Source organism: Bombina bombina, chromosome 7, assembly GCF_027579735.1.
Source record: "Bombina bombina isolate aBomBom1 chromosome 7, aBomBom1.pri, whole genome shotgun sequence".
NCBI classification, from domain to species: domain Eukaryota; kingdom Metazoa; phylum Chordata; class Amphibia; order Anura; family Bombinatoridae; genus Bombina; species Bombina bombina.
This window is the reverse complement of record NC_069505.1, coordinates 374526977-374553634: the sequence shown is the minus strand read 5'-3', so window position 1 is coordinate 374553634 and position 26658 is coordinate 374526977. Positions and strand designations below refer to the sequence as shown.

The following is a 26658-nucleotide window of genomic DNA, read 5'->3' as shown; positions in this document are numbered from 1 at the left end:
TGTGTAAATTCCTAGGCACAGAAGAATAGGTCAAATGGCTTAATAGGAGACCTGAGTCCCTGAAAACCCCTTATACACGCCGGTAAAGTGAAAGCTGGGTATGCTTGGTGCAAAGAAACAAATGATCTATGAACCTGGTTAAGCGGTAGTAAGAGCAGCATCTGCTCAAGCGGTCACATAGACCCTTACTCACCGCAGCCAACCTAGGCTCTATCCTCGTCCTCCAGGGAAACTTAACCAATACCCCGCTTCTCACAAACTGGCAATGTTCCAGCGTCCCGCCATGCAGGAAGGGGGTGTGAAAAACTTGTGACTTTGCCTAGTCCAATCAGCTACTCGGAGATCCGGAGCCGTAGGCAATCAGCTGGCATGCAAAAGGGCATTACCTGCTGATGGCTTTCTGCAAATTTTAGTAACTATATTCCCTGTCACTGTCCCTTGTAAAGTAATATCCAGGAAGTCTATCTCATTGCCCTTTAGTTCAGAAGTAAATTTCAGACGAATTGTGTTATTATTTAGGTTAGCAAAAAAACTGAAAAACTCACTTTCGGTACCTAGCCAAATCAGAAGCAAGTCATCAATTTAACGTCCATAATAGTGGACCAGGTGTTTATTGGGATTTCCATCTCCATAGATGTGGGACAGCTCCCACCAACCCATAAAGAGGTTGGCGTATGAGGGGGCAAATTTGGCCCCCATTGCTGTCCCACAACTCTGGAGATAGAAATCTCCCTCAAAACAGAAATAGTTGTGAGTAAGGAGATATTTGGTTAACCTCAATATTTATTGTTAAAATTCTTTAGTATAGTCAGAGAAATGTTTAAGGAAAAAAGCAATCGCTTCCAAACCCTCCTTATAGGGAATGGACGAGTACAAGGCCACCACATCTATTCTGGCCCATTTAAAAGTATTAAATTTCAATTTCATATCTTCCATTAGATTGATGACATGCTTTGTATCTTTGAGATGGCTATGCAAAGATAAAACAAATGGTTGGAGGATACTGTCCAGCCACTGAGAAACATGCTCTGACAGGGAGCCAATCCCACTGACTATGGGACGTCCCTTAACATTAGTCAGTGACTTGTGTATCTTTTGCAAATGGTGGAAAATGGCCACTACTGGGTTCTCCACATTAAGGAACTCAAAAGTATTGCGTTCAAAATGCCTATTTTATAAACCATCGTCCAAGATACACAATAGTTCCTTTTGAAAAACTCTAGTCGGATCTGACGGTAGAAGGACATAGTTATCTATCAGGTTCCTTGGTTATTTGAATCACAACTGCAGAGTCTAAATAAATTATGTTTGTTTCACAACTGAAGTACAGGCTATTATATCAGCATAGACTGTTTTATTCAGAGTGATTTTTATAAGTAATGGCAGTAAGTCTTTATATGGTTATATTATATCGTTATACCATATAAATATTTAGAGGCTGAAAATAAGTATTATTATTAATAACAACTTTTGACAATAATTGTGCTCAAACCCAAATGTGAGAGATAGTGTTCATTGTAATAATCACTGAGGCATGAGAGATGTGAGACACACAGACTGCAGCTGCTGACAGGGGCGTGACCTGCTGCGAGACACAGCACACAGAGTAGGCTTGCAGCGTGGAAATCTGAACACAGACTAGTGATTGTAAATGGAGCTGTGAGACACGCTGAGTTGTAAGGAGCTGTATGGCAAGCTGAGATGTATGAAGCTGTGTGACGTCACATAAAGTCTGTTACTGTCCGGTATGAGAATGTATTCAAAGGAAGTTCATAGAATTAAATAAAACATTCGTTGCAATCAAAGTAATTTCTGAGAGACAAAGTCAGTTTACAAAAGTTCAAAAAGGAAACATGAAATTTGTAAATAGCCGTTACCTAAGGCATCCAAGGTAAATTAGATTTGATACTAATACCGTAGTAGTAGTTGGTAGAATCCTCCTGTTGGAAATTAGATAGCAATTCCTGTAGAGATGAGGAGTTGAATAACTTAATACTTCTTGGAATAGCAATCTTCAGAATGAATGAGACTAGTTGTTATTAGTCCCTTTGTGACCAAACTGCAGCTGGTATTTGTAAATCCAAATGTTAAAGTAGTAGAAGTAAAACTTTTTTTGATAAGTATATAGCTTATAAGAAAGAGAGCACTGGTTTCAGCAAACAATACTCAACAACTAAGCACTTGTTTGGGGCGGGGTGATGCCTTAAGTACAGGTGAGGAAGGTGAGTTGAGGCAAAAAGTAAAAGCAGGACTGGAATACTTACAGATCCCCCCCCTCAAGCAAGCCGACCACGGGTTGGAATTTAGGTCTGTTTGGATATCTTCTATGAAAACGAGCAATAAGCTTTGGAGCATTAATGTGTGCATGAGGTTCCCAAGTATCATCCTCTGGGGCGAACCCTTTCCATCGGACCAGATACTGTAATTCCCCATTATAAAATCTTGAGTCCAAAAGATCATAAACTTCATAGACATCAGTGCCCAATTGAATAGGAGAAGGGGGTAGAAGAGGTATATCAGGTTTATCTCCCAAGTAGGGTTTCAATAATGATACATGGAAAGTTGGGTGGATTGGTAAAGAATCAGGTAGATCAAGCCTGACGGCATTTTCATTGATGATGTGTAGAATTTTGAATGGGCCAAGGAACAACCCAGCCAATTTTTTACTTGGTAAGTGCATTTTAATGTTTTTGGAAGATAACCAAACATAGTCCCCTATAGAATATTTCGGAGAAGCTCTACGACGTAAATCATAAAATTTCTTCTGAGACGCCTGAGCTTGTTTGATGTTATCTCGTAAATGTAGGAAATTTTCAGCTATGTTTTGTGTTAGCACATCAACAGATGGTGAGTCATGTGTAGAAGTCGTTTGGATAGTGAATCTTGGATTAAAACCATAGTTGGCGAAAAAGGGAGAGTAATTTGTAGTGCTGTTAATGGTATTGTTATAGGCAAATTCAGCCATGGAGAGAAAGGAAGTCCATTTATTTTGATGATATGAGCAATAGCATCGTAGATATTGCTCAAGCCACTGATTGAGTCTCTCAGTTTGGCCATTAGTCTGAGGGTGGAAGGCTGTGCTTAACCTTTGATCGATTTGGAGTGCTTTAGTGAGTGCTTTCCAGAAACGTGAGGTGAATTGGGTTCCTCTATCGGTAGTTAAAATGGATGGTAATCCGTGGTATCGTACAATGTGGTTTAGAAATAAATATGCTGTTTCAATGGAAGTGGGTAACTTATGAAAAGGAATAAAATGTGCCATTTTAGTAAAATGATCGGTAACAACTAAAATGGTAGTTTGTCCAGAACTAGGTGGTAAATCAACTATAAAATCCATTCCCAAATGAGACCAAGGAGATTCCGGTACTTCCAAAGGAATTAAATAGCCATAGGGAGGTCTCCTTTCTGGTTTTGATACTGTACAGGTTGTACAATGTTGTATATATTCCTTTATACTGGTTTTCATCGATGGCCACCAGTAACTTCTGGAGATGAGCTCATGTGTACGTTTGATTCCTGGATGACCAATTAGTGGAGGGTCATGATGATCTTTGATTATTTTCTGTCTGAAACGTTCTGGAATATAAAGGTTAGAACCATGGAAGTAAAAACCATCCTGGAGGGTTAGTCTATCTAGTAGGGTTTGGTCTTCTGAAGAAAGATCAGATTGGTATTCCTTATCCTGTTGAGATAGGATAGCAAGGAATCGAGTAGGGGGAAGAATGCTAGTAGGAGAGTCTTCCTGTATAGGTCTTGGATCTCGTCGAGAGAGTGCATCTGCCTTCCCATTTTTTGAACCCGGCCTGTACATGATTTGGAAATTGAAACGACTAAAGTAGAGACTCCATCTCACTTGACGTCCAGATAAAGTTTTATTATTTTGTAGATATTCCAAATTCCGGTGATCCGTATAAATCACTATAGGTAGGGAGGTACCTTCAAGGAGATGTCTCCAGAATTCGAAGGCTCTTTTAATGGCTAGAAGTTCCTTGTCCCCAATGGAATAATTGATCTCTGCTGGAGTCATAATTTTTGAATAGAACCCAACTGGGTGTAGTGGTTCTGTAGGAGACTGTCTTTGGGAGAGGACAGCGCCAAGAGCATAATCTGAAGAATCCACCTCTAGGGTATATTGAAGGTTTGGATCAGGATATTTCAGAATGGGGGCAGATGAAAAGGAATTCTTTAGGAAGTTGAACGCATCATCCTGTTCTTTAGTCCACTGGAAAGAGCAATTAGCACTAGTTAATTTAGTCAGAGGTTTTGCAATTTTAGAAAAATTGCGAATGAACTTTCTGTAATAGTTACTGAAACCAAGAAACTTTTGTAGTTCTTTCCGTGTTGAAGGTGTGGGCCATGATTTTACTGCTTCCACTTTGTTATCTTGCATTTGAATCCCATTTGGGCTGATGGAGTAACCCAGGAACTCTATTTTGTTGGTGTGGAAAATACATTTTTCCAATTTGGCGTATAGCCGATGGACTTGGAGTCTTGCTAAAACCCAACTAACATGTTTGATATGTTCTTCTAGATTTGTGGAATAGATTAAAATGTCATCTAGGTAGACAACAACACATGTGTCAAGGAGATCATGGAAAATGTCATTAATAAAGAACTGGAAAGTTGCGGGTGCGTTAGTTAAGCCGAAAGGCATAACTAGATATTCAAACAACCCATACCTAGTTCTAAAAGCGGTAAGCCACTCATCCCCCTCACGGATACGCACTAAATTGTACGCCCCTCTCAAATCTAATTTAGTAAAAATCTGAGCATGCCTGAGTCTTTCTATGAGTTCAGGAATGAGGGGGAGAGGGTATCGTTTTTTTATGGTTATTTTGTTCAATTGTCTGAAGTCAATGATAGGCCGAAGAGATTGGTCTTTGTTCCGCACAAAGAACATTCCTGCACCAGCAGGAGAAACTGAAGGACGGATAAACCCTTTCTTTAGATTTTCATCTAGGTAAGTTTTTAGATGATCCAGTTCCGGTTGACAAAGTGGGTATAAATGTCCAATAGGTGGCGTTGTTCCAGGTTTCAGTTCAATAGGGCAGTCGTAGATTCTGTGTGGGGGAAGGGTATCTGCTTCCTTCTTACTGAAGACTTCAGAGAACTGCTTGTACATTTCTGGTATCAGAGTTTCTGATGTGGAGGATAAACTGTGAAAAGAAATTCTATGGCAAGTCTGTTGACAGAAATCAGAATTTAGTTGAACTTTTAAGGATTTCCAATTAATATCAGGTTCGTGTAGCTGTAACCAAGCTAGCCCAAGTACTATTGGGAATAATGGAGAAGTGATTACATCAAAAGTGAGATGTTCATGATGTGTTTTTAATGTAGTGACAGAGAGCGGGATGGTGTGATGTGTAATTGGCCCTGATGATATCTCAGAGCCATCAACCACACGAAGGAAAATAGGAGACAACTTTTTTATCAATGGTATTTTATTTTTAGAAACCAGAGAACTGTCAATGTAGTTTCCTTGTGCTCCTGTATCCAAGATGGCTGGAATGGTCAGTTGTTTATTTGCCCACTGTAGAGAAAGAAGTAAAGAACAATGAAGAGGGTTGTTATGCTTTGACTGGAGAGAAAGATTGGTATGGTACTTACTCTTCTTGTTCTGTGGCAAAGATGGGCAATCCTTTAAAGTATGAGATGAGGATGCGCAATACATGCAGAGGCCTCTAGTCTTCCTTCTGATACGTTCTTCAGGAGTTAGAGGTCCTCTGAAAAAACTTATATCCATTGCTTCAGCACCAGTTGAACCAGTATGAGGACTGTTAGAAGTGGGATGGTAAAAAACCTTATCCTTCTTATGAACAATTTCAGGGTATTGACGTTCAAATCTTCTTTCACGTAATCTCCTATCAATTTGCCTGCTGAGCTTCATAAGGCCTTCCAATGTTTCAGGTAACTCAGTTCGGGCTAATTCATCTTTTACTGCGTCAGAGAGTCCAAGCCTGAACTGGTTTTTTAAAGCAATGGTGTTCCACTGAGAGTCAATAGAATATTGCTTGAATTCTGTTATGTAACATTCAACAGGTTTGTTACCTTGTTTTAAGTTCCTCATCTTTTTCTCAGCAGTATACTGTAGGTTAGAATCATAGTATAATTCATCCATAATATCCAGAAAAGATGAAAAAGAAGAAAGAACAGCATTATTTGTCTCAAAGAGAGTGTCTGCCCAAATGCGAGGTTCACCTCTTAAATAGCTTATCATTGTAAGGACTTTAACCCTATCATTTGGGTATGTTTTAGGTTTAAGGGTGAAATTAAGCAGACAAGCATTTTTGAATTGACGGTATAAATTCCTATCTCCATTGAAAAAATCTGGAGGTGCAATAAATGGTTCTGACAGATTGTCAGGAAGGCTCTGTTTAATAGAGACAGTGTCTTTTATTACTTTTCTTAAAGTTTCATTTTCTAAATGTAACTCTCTAAAGGCTTGACTAAGTTGGTCAACTCTTTGTGTTAAATTATAAACAATTTGAGGAAGCTCTGCTGGATCCATATTTTATGGCTTAGTTGTTATATCAGGTTCCTTGGTTATTTGAATCACAACTGCAGAGTCTAAATAAATTATGTTTGTTTCACAACTGAAGTACAGGCTATTATATCAGCATAGACTGTTTTATTCAGAGTGATTTTTATAAGTAATGGCAGTAAGTCTTTATATGGTTATATTATATCGTTATACCATATAAATATTTAGAGGCTGAAAATAAGTATTATTATTAATAACAACTTTTGACAATAATTGTGCTCAAACCCAAATGTGAGAGATAGTGTTCATTGTAATAATCACTGAGGCATGAGAGATGTGAGACACACAGACTGCAGCTGCTGACAGGGGCGTGACCTGCTGCGAGACACAGCACACAGAGTAGGCTTGCAGCGTGGAAATCTGAACACAGACTAGTGATTGTAAATGGAGCTGTGAGACACGCTGAGTTGTAAGGAGCTGTATGGCAAGCTGAGATGTATGAAGCTGTGTGACGTCACATAAAGTCCGTTACTGTCCGGTATGAGAATGTATTCAAAGGAAGTTCATAGAATTAAATAAAACATTCGTTGCAATCAAAGTAATTTCTGAGAGACAAAGTCAGTTTACAAAAGTTCAAAAAGGAAACATGAAATTTGTAAATAGCCGTTACCTAAGGCATCCAAGGTAAATTAGATTTGATACTAATACCGTAGTAGTAGTTGGTAGAATCCTCCTGTTGGAAATTAGATAGCAATTCCTGTAGAGATGAGGAGTTGAATAACTTAATACTTCTTGGAATAGCAATCTTCAGGATGAATGAGACTAGTTGTTATTAGTCCCTTTGTGACCAAACTGCAGCTGGTATTTGTAAATCCAAATGTTAAAGTAGTAGAAGTAAAACTTCTTTTGATAAGTATATAGCTTATAAGAAAGAGAGCACTGGTTTCAGCAAACAATACTCAACAACTAAGCACTTGTTTGGGGCGGGGTGATGCCTTAAGTACAGGTGAGGAAGGTGAGTTGAGGCAAAAAGTAAAAGCAGGACTGGAATCCTTACATTATCAGTATTCTGAAGTTGGCGTAAGGCTTCATTGAGGCTTTAAGTTGGCGTAAGGCTTCAGTTATTTTTATCACAACTATAGAACCGGCTTTATCCGCCGAACGGATAACTATATCCTTTCTATATTTAAGATCATCAAGGGCTACTCTTTCTTGTTATGTCAAATTTGTTTTTTCTATGAAATCTCTTTCCACCCTTTTATAAAAAGTCTCTAATGTCTGTCCCCTACTATGTATGGGGTAGAATTCTGATGGATTTTATAAACCTCCAAATGATTTAATGGAAAGAGAATAATAGGAATGTGTCCCTTCCCTTGAAAGATGTTCCAAAGTGGCTATATCACAAAATTCCTTGAATGTCAATTTATAATTTTCACTTCACAAAGACCACTACTATTGTTACCTCCATCTGAATAAGATGAGTCTTGTTGATTAGGTATATCATAGTAGTGTCTTTGTAATGTGATATTTCTTATTAGCCTATTGACATCAAGCATAGTTCTAAAAACATCAAAATTGTTGGTAGGTGAAAAATTTAAGCCATGGCTAAGAAGTGAAAGTTGGGAGTTTGTGAGTGTAAGGTCAGATAAATTAACCACATTATTTATTTGTATTTCTGTTTCCCCCTGTTTCCCCTTAGTTGGTAACGGCCATGCCCTCCTTGACCTATCCCAGTTTTCTGTTTGGGAAGGAAAACACCTGCTCTTAGTTTCTTTGATCCTCATAAGACACATCTTGTTGTGCACATACAGTTTTGTTATCTATATATATACATATATATTACTTTTGGTCTGACCATCTGTTCCTGTGCTGCATTTGTTTGATTAGGCTCGAGTTGTGGCCCCTTGTGTGTTTCTGAGTGTTTGAGAATACCTTTAGGTGGTTCCTCCCCCCCCCCCCAGATGTTCCTGTGTCCTCTCCTGAATCAAATTCACTGTCAGTGTAAGTAACCGTTTTTGTATTTTTGTTCTGATTCTGTTGCCCCTTATTCTTATTGTTATTATGCCAACCTCTTTATGGGTTGGTGGGAGCTGTCCCACATCTATGGAGATGGAAATCCCCATAAACACCTGGTCCACTATTATGGACGTTATATTGATGACTTTCTTCTGATTTGACTAGGTACCGAAAGTGAGTTTTTCAGTTTTGTTGCTAACCTAAATAATAACACAATTGGTCTGCAATTTACTTCTGAACTGAAGGGCAATGAGAGAGACTTCCTTAATATCACTTTACAAGGGACAGTGACAGGGAATATAGTTACTAAAATTTACAGAAAACCATCAGCAGGTAATGCCTTTATGCATGCCAGGAGTTGCCATCTGAAGCATGTTCCCTTGTTTGGTGGCCAAGGGACAATTTATCAGAGTCAAGAGGAACTGCACCCAAACACATACTTTTGTAGGATAGTCTAACCATCTAAAAAAGAGATTGAAACAGAGGATACTCTGACAGTGTAATAACTAGAGCAGAAAGTGAGGTAGCTAGTATTGACAGAACTAGTATTCTACAGAGCCAACCACCTAGATACTATGATAAGAAGAATTTTCAATGGGGTTACATTTGTTAACAAATTTAGTACACAATATACCCAGATCTGCAAAATAGTAAAGAAACACTTTGGTATTCTAGCTGCAGATGATTAGTGATGTCGCGAACCTAAAAATTTGCATTCGCGAACGGCGGACACGAACTTCCGCAACTGTTCGCGAACGGGCGAACCGCCATTGACTTCAATAGGCAGGCGAATTTTAAAACCCACTGGGACTCTTTATGGCCACAATAGTGATGGAAAAGTTGTTTCAAGGGGACTAACACCTGGACTGTGGCATGCCGGAGGGGGATCCATGGCAAAACTCCCATGGAAAATTACATAGTTGATGCAGAGTCTGTTTTTAAGCCATAAAGGGCATAAATCACCTAACATTCCTAAATTGTTTGGAATAACGTGCTTTAAAACATCAGGTATGATGTTGTATCGATCAGGTAGTGTAAGGGTTACGCCCGCTTCACAGTGACAGACCAAACTCCCCGTTTAAAGGGACAGTCTACACCAGAATCTATCTAAAGATAGATAATCCCTTTATTACCCATTTCCCAGTTTTGCATAACTAACACATTTATAATAATATACTTTTAACCTCTGTGATTATCTTGTATCTAAGCCTCTGCAAACTGCCCCTTTTTTCAGTTCTTTTGACAGACTTGCAGTCTAGCCAATCAGTGCCTGCTCCCAGATAAATTCTCGTGCACGAGCACAGTGTTATCTATATGAAATACGTGAACTAACACCCTCTAGTGGTGAAAAACTGTTAAAATGCAATCTGAAAGAGGTGGGCTTCACGGTCTAAGAAATTAGCATATGAACCTCCTAGGTTAAGCTTTCAACTAAGAATACCAAGAGAACAAAGCAAAATTGGTGATAAAAGTAAATTGGAAAATTGTTTAAAATTACATGCTCTATCTGAATCATGAAAGTTTATTTTGGCCTAGACTGTCCCTTTAACGCACCGTAAACAACCGAAAACAGTCCATTTGCACAACCGCAAACTCCCCATTTGCACAAGGTTGGATACCAAGCTAGCCATGTCCCGTTCCATGTCCTCACTGATGTCATTGAAGGTCTCTTCCTCCACCCAGCCACGTACAACACCAAGGGTCCCCGAAAGGTGACAACAAGCCCCCTGGGACGCCTGCTGTGTTTGGTCTTCCACCTCCTCAAAGCCACCTACTGTTACACCAGATATGAGTGGTGGCACTGGGCAAGTGGGCACAGTATACGCTGTGAGCCTGGCACACATGCTGGCAGGCAGGCAACTGCAATTAGATTACACTAGCAGACTGATGTTTCACAGTAAAAAAAAAATGTTCTTTTAAATTTACACTACTGTTATACCAGATATGAGTGGTGGCACTGGGCAAGTGGGCACAGTATACGCTGTGAGCCTGGCACACACGATGGCAGGCAGGCAACTGCAATTAGATTACACTAGGAGACTGATGTTTCACAGTCAAAATTTTTTTTTTATTTTTTTATTTACACTACTGTTACACCAGATATGAGTGGTGGCACTGGGCAAGTGGGCCTGGCACACACGCTGGCAGGCAGGCAACTGCAATTAGATTACACAAGCAGACTGATGTTTCACAGTCAAAAAAGTTTTTTTTTTTAAATTTACACTACTGTTACACCAGATATGAGTGGTGGAACTGGGCAAGTGGGCACAGTATACGCTGTGAGCCTGGCACACACGCTGGCAGGCAGGCAACTGCAATTAGATTACACTAGCAGACTGATGTTTCACAGTCAAAAAAGTTTTTTTTTTAAATTGACACTACTGTTACACCAGATATGAGTGGTGGCACTGGGCAAGTGGGCCTGGCACACACGCTGGCAGGCAGGCAACTGCAATTAGATTACACAAGCAGACTGATGTTTCACAGTCAAAAAAGTTTTTTTTTAAATTTACACTACTGTTACACCAGATATGAGTGGTGGCACTGGGCAAGTGGGCACAGTATACGCTGTGAGCCTGACACACACGCTGGCAGGCAGGCAACTGCAATTAGATTACACAGGGAAAAAAAAAAAAAAAACAGACTGATGTTCTAGCCCTAAAAAGGTCTTTTTTGGGGTGTTGTCCTTACAGCAGAGTTCAGATGAGTCCTTCAGGACTGTAGTGGACACTGAATACACTAGCCTAGCTATCAATTTCCCTATTAAATCAGCAGCAGCTACACTGTCCCTCCTCTCACTAAGAAAGCAGCTTCCGAATGAATCTAAAATGGCTGCTGTCCAGGAGCTGGGAGGGTCTGGGAGGGAGGGTCTGCTGCTGATTGGCTGGAATGTGTCTGCAGACTGTGAGATACAGGGTCAAAGTTTACTCAATGATGACGAATAGGGGGCGGATCAAACATTGCATATGTTCGCCCTCCGTTGCGAACGCGAACAAGCTATGTTCGCCGGGAACTATTCGCCGGCGAACAATTCGAGACATCACTACAGATGATAAATTGGTTAATTGTGTTAAGAATGGGCTACGTCGCTCTTATAGAAGAACAAGAACATTAGGTAAAGTTTTATCTCCTTCTACAATACCTGATTTGAAAAAAACGAGTTCCTGGCTAACACACAAAGGGCTATATAAATGCACGCTGAGTGAGTGAATACATCATGGTATTAAATAGTTTTCGATCCAAGGTGACAGGGGAGGTATTCCCGATACAAAGTTGCCTAAAATGCACATCCACTTATGTGATTTATGTCGTCACCTTTGTACTTTGTAATTTACAGTTCGTAGGACTCACAACTAATGACGTTAAGGCTCATATTAGAAACCACTTATCTACCCTTCAAGCAGGTGAAGCAACCACCCCACTAGTGCAACACTTCGCCCATGCCATCAAAAAAGTGTCATGAGTCTAAGATGGTAAGCTTTTGAAAGGATAATGTGCCCCCCGAGGGGAGGTAACCGTAATGGGCTTTTGCGAAAGAGGGAGATGTTTTGGATTTTCAAACTCCAAACTGAGTCCCTACTGTGCTCAATTCCAAGTATGACCTCATAAACTATTGGAAATAGGGTGTGGGGTTGTGATCGAAGTTGTCTTTGATCTCTTTGGCTGGTAACCTCTTCCTCGTGAGTTCAATTACAAATTACAGGAGCATCACAAACTCGGAATGCAATTATTTCTTACAAGTTTGAGACCAATGTTTATCTGTGCACTTTATGTAATTTTTGTAATTATTGATTAAATATTATTTTTTTGTATGTATATCATGCTTTTAGAATGTCTTGAAAAAGGCTAGATGCATAGCCGAAATGTCGACTGACACTGGGATGAATTGTATGAAATAAATATGTTTTTCTACTGTCAAGTCCTGTGAGTGCTCTTTCTTTGAATTATTTATGCATGTGATTTGAGGAGTCACCCAGGCACTGGATAAGCTATGACTGAGGTTATATACTGTATATATAACATATGCCTTTAGGACTATAAGACTTGCTTGCCTTTCAGAATAAATCACTTGTTTTTCACTCTGCTTTCTTGTTCTCTCCTCAACCAGATGTTCTTATCTAGACAGCGGGGGATGTAAAATTCCAATAGAGATAGTGCCAGGTACTAACATAGAGTTGGTTATGGGAACATTTGCTTGTTATGAGAAATACTTGTTTTGTTACAAAAACGCTTTCTAAATGAAGTATGATTGACATAACGTTAGACACACCTAATTTGAAGGTTTAATTATTAGAATTGCATACAGGGGGAAGGAGAGTCTAAGGATAACATCTTGGATACAGCACCTGTGTGGAATTTTGCTCTCTGTGTTCCACTGAATGATGACTCTCAACTCTGTTGCGATAACCTGCATGCTTTTTGCCAATGCTGTTTGCAATAAGTTCATAATAAACACTGTTATTATTCTACTGCATTCTCTTGTGTCAAAATAAAATGAGAGTAAAATATTTATATATTTTATACATATGATTAAAGTAGTGACTCTTCATGAGAATATTAAAGGAATACCAAATCCAATTTTTGTCTTTCATGATTCAGATAGAGCATGCAAATTTAATCAACTTTCTAATTTACTCCTTTTATCTATCTATCTATCTATCTATCTATCTATCTATCTATCTATCTGGTTCTTGTAAAGTGCGGCTATTCACCCATAAGGGTCTCAAGGCGCTGAGGGTTGCAGTTCAGTCGAAGAGCCAGGTCTTGAGGTCCTTTCTGAACTTAGTTAGGGTGGTAGCTTGTCTAAGGTGCAGCGGGAGGGTGTTCCAAGTCTTGGCAGCCAGGTGAGAGAAGGATCTGCCTCCCGCTGTGGTTTTCCTGATGCGGGGGATGACAGCGAGGGCTTGGTCGGACGATCGAAGTTGTCTGGCAGGGGTGTAGAAGGTAACGCGGTGGTTCAAGTATTCGGGACCGATGTTGGGGAGGGCCTTGAATGCGTGGGTGAGAAGCTTGAAGGTTATTCTTTTGTTGATGGGGAGCCAGTGCAGGTCCCGCAGGTATTTGGTGATGTGGCATTGACGAGGGATGTCAAGGATTAGTCTGGCCGAGGAGTTCTGGATGTGCTGTAGTCCCTTTTGGAGCTTGATGGTGGTGCCGGCGTAGAGTGCGTTACCATAGTCCAGTCGGCTGCTGACGAGGGCGTGAGTGACAGTCTTCCTGGTCTCAGTTGGGATCCATTTGAAGATCTTTCACAGCAGGTGAAGTGTGTGGAAGCATGCAGAAGAGACGGCGTTGATTTGCCGGTCCATGGAGAGTGATGAGTCCAGGATGACGCCTAGATTTTGTGCATGGTCGGTGGGGGTTGGAGGGTGTCCAAGGGCTGTGGGCCACCAGGAGTTATTCCAAGCGGATGTGGTGGGACCGAGGAGGAGGACTTCGGTCTTGTCTGCGTTCAGCTTTAGGCAGTTGTAGTTCATCCAGGTGGCGACTGCTGTCAGCCCTTCAAGGACGTTTCTCTTGGCGGTGGTGGGGTCACTGGTGAGTGAAATGATTATCTGGGTGTCGTCGGCATAGGAGACGATATTGAGGTTGTGTCGTTGGGCGATGGCGGAGAGAGGGGCCATGTAGATGTTGAATAGGGTGGGGCTCAGAGAAGAGCCTTGGGTTATCAATTTTTCTTCGTTCTCTTGCCATCTTTATTAAAAAAGTAGGAATGTAAAGCTTAGGTTCAGAACTTGGTTTACACTTGCTGATTGGTGACTAAATGTAGCTACCAATAAGCAAGCGCTATCTAGGGTGCTGAACCTAAAATGGTCCGGCTCCTAAACTTTACATTCCTGCTTTTTAAATAAAGATAGCAAGAGAACAACATTCCTGCTTTTTAAATAAAGATAGCAAGAGAACAAAGAAAAATTAATCATAGGAGTAAATGTATGTAAGAATATTAATTACATACCTGTCCCCTTTATGCAGGATTACTGGATATATACCTGCTCACTGTATGTGAGAATATTAACTATATACCTGCACCCTGTACATTAGGAAACGGGCTACATACCTGTCCCCTGTATGCAGGATTACTGGCTATATACCTGCTCACTGTATGTGAGAATATTAATTAAATACCTGTCCCCTTTATGCAGGATTACTGGCTATATACCTGCTCACTGTATGTGAGAATATTAACTACATATCTGTCCCCTGTATGCAGAATTACTGGCTATATACCTGCTCAATGTATGTGAGGATATTAATTACATACCTGTTCCCTGTATGCAGGATTACTGGCTAAATACCTGCTCACTGTATGTGAGACTATTAACTATATACATGCACCCTGTACATGAGGAAACCTGTCCCTTTTATGCAGGATTACTGGCTAAATACCTGCTCACTGTATGTGAGAATATTAATTACACACCTGTCTCCTGTATGCAGGATTACTGGCTATATACCTGCTCCCTGTATGTGAGAATATTGACTATATACCTGCATATGAGGAAACGGGCTACATACCTGTCCCCTATATGCAGGCATGACTATGCCAGCTATACATTTACCCCATGTATGTGTGATCACTTGTCATATACCTGCTCAGATAGAGCATAAAAAAATAAGCAACTTTCCAAATAAGTGCTATTATCACATTTCATTCATTCTCATGGTATCCTTTGCCCTACTGGTAGCTAGCTGAACATATCAGGTGAGCCAATGGCATGACATAAGTACAGCCACCAATTAGCAGCTAGCTGCCAATACTGCATTGCTGGTCATGAGCCTACATAGGTTTAATTTTCAACTAAGAATACCAAGATAATGAAGCAAATTAGATAATAGAAGCAAATAAAAAGTTAAAAAAAAAATGTATAACAGGAGCACCAGGTAAAGTGATAAAAATTATAAATTTTATTGAAATACAAAGGGTATATTAACCCAGGGTAAGAACACACAAAAAGGAAAAGTTTGAACCAACAAACTGATGAACAAAGGCTTACCGGTTTCGGCTGTTGCCTTACTCCTAGCCTGCTTAAAGGGACAGTCTACACTGAATACTTGGTCTTTATTACTTATTGTTACATATCAGACAAGCATCTTGCAACAGGTGCCACATCTATAAGCTGGTAAGAAGCACATGAAACTTTTAAATAATAATCGTTTGTTAGCAACTGAAAATGGCCACTAAGCTCCACCCATAGCTTTCTTCTTGTCCAGCTAGCTGTTTTCTTGTATTACAGTTTAGCAGTGCACGTTTAAGATTTTTCAGTTAGATTTCAAATTGCACAGTGCAGTTTTTTTTTTTTTTTAACCTCAGCCAGAAATGTAGGGGACATTTATTGTAGGCGGACCAACATCAATTCCTACAACTAGCAATAGTTATTATAGCTTTCTAGTGGCATTCTGTTTGCTTTATAATTTTGAAGTTTTTCTACTGCTGGAGATTATTGTAATATAAATAATCTTAATAATCTCTTGGTAAGAAAATGTATTTCCTTCAATTGTTGATTTATGTTATTGTTAATAAAGTCTTATGAATTTTAGTTCCTCATTACTTATGAATAATTATAAAACAGTTGTCCTGATCTCCCGGTCTCTGCAGGGAGACAAAGTTCTACACCTCCCCCTTAGGTAGGGCCAGATTACAAGTGGAGCGCTTAATATTGCTTGATTAGTGCTCCACTTTGTAATACCAGCGCACGATAATGTGCACTTACAAGTAAATCACAATGCGAGTGTGAGCCCTTCCATAGGCTCCTATGGGAGCCTCATTCTGATGCACCTCAGCGATGGGAAGCATTTTTAAATATATATGTATATGATTATATACATATATATTTATGTGTTAATATGTCTATATACACATAAATATACATATATATTTACATTGCGGTCTATAGGAACACCCAGTTCCCATAGACCACAATGTAAAGGCACTTTTTAGTTCCATTTTTACACCCCACCAACTTTAGACCCCAAAAACTGCCTAGTGCAGTTGTTTTTTATTTTAAATTTATTTTTGAGGGCATTTGGGACACTTTTAAAAAAATTAACCAGAGATCTAATTTCTAGTTAATTTTGTGAGCGCTTATTGCTACCGCAAACTTGCGGTAGCAATAACCACTTGTAATCTGGCCCATAGTGTATAGTTGTGCCAGCTGTAGCAATTTGATTTTGCTCTGTGCGCATAGCTATCGATTACATGTGTAGTGCTGCGAGATGGTGGCTACTATCCATTGATATTTTTTTTATTTTTTTGAGGTAACACCTCATGGTCACTCCTTTGAGTTTTTTGAGATTAAAAGAATATAAAAAAAAAAATCGGATCCCCTCTCCCTCATTCCTCCTTCCTGCCGCTCTCAACATTTTTTTCTGCAGCGCAGCGATCCCACCCTCTCCTGCCCCCTCCCTCTAGCTCTATCCCTCTATCCATATCCCTCTATCCCTATATCTCAACATTTTTTTTTTCTGTAGTGTAGCTGCCTCCCCCCATTACCCTATCCCCTTCCCCCTCCCAGATCGATTGCACACCCTCTAATCCCCCCTCCACTATAGGAGCCCACTCTCCCTCCTTCCCACTCACTGCCGCTCTAAACATTTTTCTTTCTGTAGCGTAGCGGTCCCACCCCCCCCAGCGATGGGCCGCCGACTTGTCTCCCTCCTAACCCTCCCTTACCACCAAAGATCGGCACCACGACTGCCCGATGCAGAGAGGGATACAGAGTGTCCCTCTCTGCTTCTGTACCTCTGCAAGACTATTTCTGCACTGCCCCACTTGCTACTTTTAGCAAGAACGCGGCAGAGAGATGCCCAGAACAAACATACCTGGCCTTTTATAAAATATAGGATATACACACATACATACATACACACACACACACACATATATATATATATATATATATATATATACACATACACACACATATATATATAGTAAATAGAATAGACAATTACAACAAGAAGCATGGTCCTGACAAAAATGGATGTGGATCTGCAAGGTCCGCCTCTCTTTTTAGGCAGAAATGCCTCCAAAGGTTATGTGAGCAGAGTAATGCAGTGTAGGAAGGCATGAGTAGGTGTGTCTGTGTTAGTGAGAAGGGAGGGAGAGAAAGGATTGAGGGAAGAGGAGAAAAGGAGCGGAAGAAGGGAGATAAGGGATGGAAAGAATGGAGAAAGAGGAAGAGTAGAGAAAGAGAAGGGGAGAGAGAAGAGAAGGAAGAAAAATAGTTAGAGAAAGGTGAAGGCATTTGGGATGTGTAAATTGTGGTATAAATATTTAACTGTTTATATAGCAATATATAAAACTCTAGGTAAACACTAAAAAACTGTGGGAGACGTTTTTATTATAATAAATTACTGCATAATGCGTTAACATTATGTACACAGTCTCTCCCTACATGTGGTCCCCTTAAGGTAACCAGGGATGCTACAAACCTGGCTAAATTAAGGAGACCACCTGTAGGGAGAGACCTTGTACATAATGTTAACACAGTATGCAGTTAAACACTATGGCGTATATGGTTCTGCTGCTGAGTCTGTGGCCTACCTTATATGCAGAAAGTTTGCACTCCGAGTCCTCTGAAGAACTCGCCCAGGCACTACCGCTACCAAGCAGAAACCACTGACTGCTTCATGTGTCTTCCATGTGCTGCCTGCGCTGTACATCTTCATAATTGACCTGCTGTGTCAGATCGAAATACACACACATACTCACACTGGCTGTGACACACACACACATACATACATACTCACACTGGCTGTGACACACACACATACATACACACATACATACATACTCACACTGGCTGTGACACACACACACATACATACACACATACATACATACTCACACTGGCTGTGATACACACACATACTCACACTGGCTGTGACACACACACATACACACACACATACTCACACTGGCTGTGACACACACACATACATACATACTCACACTGGCTGTGACACATACACATACATACACACATACTCACACTGGCTGTGACACACACATACATACATACATACACACACATACTCACACTGGCTGTGACACACAGTGACATTTTGCTACTAAACTTGTGCCCCCACATTAAGTTTTACCCAACAGCAATATTTTTTAAGCAGTGTGCAGAACAGTTTTGGCCTGTGCACTTTTATTCCTGTGTAGACAAAGATATTTTTTTTTGTAAAGTGCACATTTAGTCTAGAATGCTGTTGTCTATTAAAATATTAACATATACTATTATTATTATTTTATAATTATTATAAAATTAAAGTGTATAACAGAAAAACACACACACAGCATATTTCAATTAGGCTAAATTAGAGGTTTAAACAAAGCTTTTAAAAAATGAATACAAATCAGGCAATTCCCTCCCTTTTTTTAAATTACATTTTGTGTATCCTGTAAGGTCACTCACTGCTTATCACCTTATTTGTAGTTTTATAGGTCCCATAGGTTTCCTTAACTCATTTTATTATACATACTTCATGTCATACACACACGCAGTGTCCCACTCACATAGTTTTACACACACACAGTGTCCCACTCATAAAGTGTTCCACACACACACACACACAGTGTCTCACTCACATAGTGTTCCACACACAGTGTCTCTCACACAGTGTCTCACACACACACAGTGTGTCACACACACACAGTGTCACACGCACACAGTGTCACACGCACACAGTGTCACACGCACAGTGTCTCTCTTACACACACAGTGTCACACACACAGTGTCACTCACACACACAGTGTCACTCACACACACACAGTGTCACACACACACAGTGTCACTCACACACACAGTGTCACACACACACACAGTGTCACACACACACACACACAGTGTCTCTCACACACACACACACACACACACACACACAGTGTCTCACACACACACACACACAGTAGTGATGGGAAGTTCGGTTCTTCTGGGTGAATCGGTTCATTTCGGACGGTTCGATTAACTGAACCGGTTCATGAACCGATTCACCAGTTCATCTACTGAACATGAGGTATAGGCTCTACCTCATCTTCAGTAGGTGAACTGTAGAGCCGCAGATTCGTTTTCTGCAGTGCTGATTCATTCCTGAATCATGAGTCACTGACAGTCCGACTCCAAGCTCTATATATAAGCTAACTTTTACTTAGCAACAGCTATATATATATATATATATATATATATATATATATATATATATATATATATATATAATTTGTAGCTGTTGCTAAGTAAAAGTTAGCTTAGATATAGAGGAAGAGCAACACATTATATATATATATATATATATATATATATATATATAAATAAAAAAAACAAACATGCTGAATGGGTTATATATATATAGGGGGTAAATGCAGGGGTCTGTACCTGATATTTGAATCAGTGTACTGTTAGCTAACTCGTCTGCAATGAATCAGTCTGTTAACAGTACACTGAGTCGTTTGCTAACAGTTCACTTCTTTTGAATCATTGCAGACGAGTTAGCTAACAGTTCACTGATTCAACAACACTGGTAATATGATCCTAGAGTGAGATTCTGCTGTGTGATTCATTAAAGGAGGAGTTAGCAGAGCAGAACTCACTCTAGGATCGTATTACCAGAGTGCTGCTGATGACTCAGGAACTGAACTGTTTCAAACGAATCAGTTCAGTCTGATGTACTGATTCATTCAGTTCAGTGAAAAGATCCGGTTCAAATGAACGATTCGTTCATGAACCGGACATCACTAACACACAGTGTAACACACACAGTCTCACACACACAGTCACACACAGTGTCTCACACACACACAGACATTTTTGTTCTGCTTAAGAGTCCCTTCTTTTGGCTCCAATAAAATAAAGACAGAAGTTGCAGTTTATGTGCATTTATTAGCTGTATAATTATTCATAGGTTAAAAGAGAAAGCAGTATACCCCTTAAGAAAACAAAAATGACAGACTCTGAAGTACTCCTGAAAGCCCTAACACCCAATGTAAAATAAATCACTTCACACACATACCGGCAAAAGCACTGGTGAGCCGAGTACTGCCTCTCTTCTACTTCTGATTAGAAAGAGGTCATAAAGGAAGGGAGGGTGGGGTTAAAGATTAACAACAGGGAACAGGACTGGACTGAAAGATCCATGCTTGTTTGTTTAATGCTAAACACAGAGAGAGAATGCTGTGTGCTATTGTGGGAAAAAAACTGTCCCCCCTGCACCTTGAAGAGAAAGTTAGAGCTGCATTTTAATACATTAACAAATTAGCCAGCAGACTGAAAGTAGATGAGGCACTATGACAGGCTCAAAGTCTCTGACAGGAAGGTGTGCACACTCCGGCATAGATTACAAGCAGCAGTGTTGTCCCACTAATAAAATATGCCCCCACTGCTCTCAAAAAACATACCTCCACATCGCTGCTCTAACACAGCACTTCTATAATACAGTGGTGCTGTGTGTGTACAGACAGATCCTCTCATGCTGCTATTCTCAGAGTGCGATGCCTGCTACAAGTATTTGATTTCACCCTGCCCCGCAAAATACAACATAACACTATGCAGAGCAGTGCACAATTATATCCGGAACGAAAATGAGGAGAAAGAGCATTGGGGAATAATTAGCCTGTAACACTTTCTTGAATAACTGCGCATGTGCAAAATCAGCGTGTGCGAGCAGGAAAAGTTATTTACGAGTCGACAGTGATTGGAAAAAGATAATGTACCAAAACATATATGCAGTAGTGGGCGGAGCTTAGCGACCATTTTAGGAGTCTAAAAAACGATAAGTATTTAAATATTTTATATACTTCTTACAAGTTTATAGCTGTGTGACCAGTTGAAGGATGCTTCTCTGGTATGCACTAATACATTATTAAAATTTTGTACTGGGTATAGACTGTCCCTTTAAAACTGATTAACAGTTACTGCTTTAAAAACCCTCATCTGTGTTGCCATTGGTTCAGGGGCTCACACCCCATAATCTCCAGCTTCATTCAATTATATACTCATTAAGTGACACCAGAATTTCTACGGTACACTTTTGTGAAAAAAGCATATAAATGTACAAACTAAACAATAACCTTTTAATTCTATAAATTTATAATAATGATAAACTCTTATTCTAATGGTATAACCATTTATAATTGGATGTGCATAGCTTGTGTACATGCTGAAAACCACTCAGGCAAGTGCTAGTGTTATAACAAAAGTTGCCGTGTACTCCGGCTGTACAAAGAAACACTTTATATTTTATAGTGACACTTTAGTCAGTTGTATTTTCAATATGTTTACCTTTTTAACTTTTAGCTTTAGCCTTGCTTGGTATCGTCTGCACAGAGCTGCGACGCTTGCGAATGATTGCCCAGGTCTCCGTTCTGAATTATTCCCATTGGATGAATACCGTGTATTGGGACCAATCATTATGCAAGTCTCACAGCGTGAGCTTCGGACGTATAGAACACCCTGTCCTATTGGTCCCCTGCACCTGCTGTGTCCTCCTATCCGTTATGTGTGTGTGTTGTTAACAACCGTCAGTGGGAGATATCTGCAACCTGCAATTCTGCTGTTATATGGAGAGATTCGGTTGATTAAGTAAACATACAGACATTATTGCTTTAGCAAATTGGAAAGCTACTATTTACATACCGCAACTGTGTGATCCTATGCCTCCATATTATTAATCTTGTTTGCTCAGGGTAAATCGCTTACACTGAAAAGTCCCTTATTATTAACTGTTTATATACTGGAATCATAAATCTGCAGAAGTCCTAATAAGGGATTAGTCACTACTAGTTAAGAGGGGAGTGTTATCTATACAATAAATCTTGCTTGTTCTGGGTAAAAAGCAAACAGTGAAGTATCCCTTATCCTTAACTAATTATGTACTGAAATTATAAATGTATAGAAGTACTAGTAAGGGATTCGTCACTACTAGTTATGGGGAATAATATCCCCTAATCTGTATGCCCGCTTTCCATTAACAGGTTATTCCTAAACTCTATTTATATACTTAAATTCATATGTGATGAAGTTAAATATTAAAATATGGGAAGAATATCTATAATATACAGTGGTTTGATAAGGGAGGGGTATTGAATGGGAACAAAAATGTTGGAAAGTCTATAAATGCCTGGCATGGCAATATATAGATAACTCAGTATAGTGTAGATCAAATTAATTACCAAAAGTTGATTAAATCGAATTCTGAGTTGAGGCCTTCTGGAACTCTCGTTTTTAAACAAAATATCCAGAAGGCCTCTCTTTCACCCAATTTTCGAGTCCTGTCTCCCCCTTTGGTCTGAATAGGTACTCTCTCAATAATGGTCCATGAAAAAAATCTTTTATCTTTGTTGTGAATAATTGAAAAGTGATTGATTAGTGGAGTAGTGAGAACACCCGCTTTTATATCTGACAAGTGTTCTTTGATCCTGACCCTGGCTTCCCTCGTTGTAAGTCCTACATATTGGAGGGCACAATGTGTGCATGAGATCAGATACACCACAAAAGTTGACCTGCAATTCAGGCATAGCTTCTTTTGAAAGTTCTCTCCTGTAACTAGGGAACTGAAGGTATCCCCTATAATGACTCTTTCACAGGCCTTGCAGGAAAGATGATTGCACCTAAAGGTTCCATTGAGTCTTAACCAGGAACACCCGTCCGTCTGTTCTTGCTTTAATCTATTAGGTGCAACCATGTTGCCTATTGTCTTATTTCTTTTGTAAGTGCATCTGATACCCTCTGACACTGTTTCCTTAAGAGCATCATCAGCTAGCAATAGCTGATAATTGTTCCTAATGATCTGGCATATCTGGGTATACTGCTGAGAGTATTCTGTCGAGAATGTGATTTTCTTCTCGATTTTCCCTTCGGTCCCTTTTCTATTCTGTTTCAGAAGGTCAGTTCTACTGATCCTTGTGACAGAATTCCTCTCTTTGGAAATAATTGACATAGGATATCCTCTCTCCAGCAGTCTATCTGACAGTTCATCCGCTTGTTGCTCATATGTACTGTAACTAGTACAGTTTCTTTTTAAGCGGATGAACTGTCCTCTTGCTACACCCCTGAACACTGTCTTGGGGTGACAACTTGAGGCATGCAGTAAAGAGTTGCCTGTGATTGTTTTCGATAAGTCTCTGTGATTATCTTATGACCTACTATTCCTTTGAGCGTGATATCTAAGAAATTTACTTTGTGTTGTTGAATCTCAGAGGTAAAACTGATTCCCACAGTGTTGTTGTTTAATCCCTCTGCAAATTTCTCCAGATCGTGTGGGGATCCCTCCCAGATAAAAAGGAGATCATCAATGAAACGCCTGTACCACACTATCCCCTGCCTGAAGGGATTCCTCTCTCCAAAGACGTGGGAGAGATCCCACCACCCCATGAAGAGGTTGGCATAGGAGGGGGCAAACTTGGCCCCCATCGCCGTCCCACGCCTCTGGAGAAAGAATTTCCCCTCAAACAGGAAATAGTTGTGGGTCAGGAGGAATTTGGTCACCCTCAGTATATAGTCTGTAAAATCCTGATCATGTGCATATTTTCTAGAAAGAAAAAATTCTAGGGCCTCGAGGCCTTTCTCGTGGGGTATGGTGGAATACAGGGATCTCACATCCACTGTTAACCACTTGAAGTTACTCTGCCATGTTAGTTCTGAAAGTAAGTTTAATACATGCTTAGTATCTGACAGGTAACTCCAAAGGGTGCTTACCATGTGTTGCAGAATGCCGTCCAGCCATTCTGACAAGTGCTCCAGAAGGGAACCAATTCCGCTTACAATGGGTCTCCCTTGGACATTCTCTAAAGATTTATGAATCTTGGGTACGTGATTAAACACAGGAATGGCTGGATTTTGTATCAGAAGATAATTCTTTGTTTCCTGATCCATATAACCCATCTCTACCCCATCGTCCACAAGGGAGACCAATTGTCGCTGGAATTGGCGTGTAGGGTCTTGTGACAACACTTCATAATCCTGTTCTATACTCAATTGCCTAAGGGCCTCTTTAATAAAGTCTTCCCTATTAAGGACCACTATAGCTCCGCCCTTGTCCGCAGTTCTAATTACAAGGTTTTTGTTATTCCTTAAATTTTCCAGGGCTGCTTTCTGTTTTCTTGTGACATTTGAGTTCAGACCCCTCTGTGTGGCATATTGAAGTTTGATCAAATCATTCTCAACCCGTTTCTGGAATTTCTCCAACAGAGGACCCCTGCTTTAAATGGGATAGAACAAAGAATTGTTCTTTAATGATGGAGTTCTTATACTCCCTCCTTCTGACAATTCCTCCTCTCCTTGGAGAGATTCCAGAACTCTCACATCGCACAATTCCTGAAAATTTAAACCAGTGGTGTAGTTATGCTCTGATTCTGAGCTATCAACAGAACCTGGACTCTCATTAATTTTGCTTTGATCTTGGGTCTTGAAAAATTTCCTAAGCGTCAGATTTCGGATCATTTTATTAACGTCCAGCAAAGTCCTGAACAGATTAAAATCTGCAGACGGGGGGGCGGAGCTAGCCTTGTAACAGCATGGTCGCACTTCTCTAGAGCTCTTCATAGACTTTCCTATATCTTGAGAAAAAAGACTTCCAAGCAGGTTACCTAATGCCTCAAAAACAGGATTACAATATGGGGTAACTAGAGCCGAATGGTAACACGGCCTGCACCTAGAAACTCATGCAACAACCTAGTTATATCTCATGTTAGCAGGCCGCCTAGGCCTGAAGCTATATGAAAGCAGCCATTTTCCTCTTCTCATGGCATAGTCCATCCGCCTTTTCCAACATTTCTGTGGTATGACATCTACTCCTATTATACCCCCTGCTAAGACAGCTCCGGAGACTACACTAGCAGGCATGGAGAGGTTTAGTTCCAAATCAGAAGCAACCTTCTCAGATATGAAGCAAGACCTCCTCAGCATAATGGCGCTTTATACATCTCTCCCATGCCTTACTTGCGTGCAACATCAGGAGCCAGAAATACAAACTACCCATTGCCGGGACAACTGCAAGCCCCAGAACCAGCGAGCGCAGCAGTTACCCGAATTCAAGCTACAGGCAGATGAGTCGCCGCTAGAACATCTGATCGGGTCCGAGAGCAGGCCGCATGGAGATGCTGCAAACCTGCAATTATCTACTGTAGCAGCTGTCACCGTGCACGACCCTCCTATTCCCAAACCTATGCTGGGAGAACAAAGAAGTAATGAGAGCGGGTCGAAAGAAAGTGTCCCTGGAGCAGCAGCCGCCGGGGACCCAGAGAGAAGCTTTGCCAGGAGACCTAAAATAGCCCTAAGAAGACGGAGAGTCTCACTTTTTGGTTACCGCGGCGCAACAGCAGAGATCAGGCTGAAATCCAACAGTCTTACAGTTTGCTGTGTCTATGTCACTAAGAGAGGCTCACCAGAGAAGATGTCACCTGAATCTAGGACATATGCAGGAGATGAGGTAGCCGACACAGGAGTTGGATAACTTTTCTTAACTAATGATCCCACTCCCATCCGCTTGGTGAAAAATTCTAGGGACCGAGCCGGAATATAGCTCTCCATACTGAACTACCTACCCCAGTTTACTTGGCTTTACCAAGGAGTATTTAACATGGGACACTTATCGATTTGACGCTATTAGGCTGAAACAAAAGATAATGCTTCCCTCTTCCAGTTATCTTCTTGCTGGCACGTAATTTTATATATATAAAATGATACAACCGTTACTTTAACCTTATTAGAAAACTTGAGCTGAGTTATTTTAATGTAACTGAACTTTTAGATTTGTACTCAAAAGTTTTAGTTGTTTCTTAGGCATGTGTGTATGTGTGAGCATAAAATTTCACGCACGTAACATCATAAGCAAAGACTGTCAGCTCTAACCCCCACTGACAAACAATAGTGCATGCTGACTAATTAATATTGATATACCAGCTTAGTTAATGCACTGTGACACAGCTCACACTGTCACAGGCCAATGTTCGTGTTATGTATTCCTTGTTCTCCATAACTGTAAAGGATGGTACAAACTAGATAATCCTCTACAACTTAGTACTTGAAACTGCGTGAAAATGGGTATACTGGTTGCTGTGCTTGTGGATGTGAAAAGCTCCAGGCATTAGTGCCCCTAAGGCTGCAAGACATAGCACCTAATCACAGCACCCACTTGTGCATAGCAATATATATAATATGCC

The 26658-nt window shown here is 40.3% G+C and overlaps 1 protein-coding gene across 1 annotated transcript in view; it reads right to left on the bottom strand.

The window, feature by feature from the left end:
- LOC128666472 (WAP four-disulfide core domain protein 2) overlaps positions 1 to 26658 on the bottom strand; it is a 186236-nt gene that overhangs the window by 108174 nt on the left and 51404 nt on the right. The gene's annotated exons all lie outside the window — the stretch shown is intronic.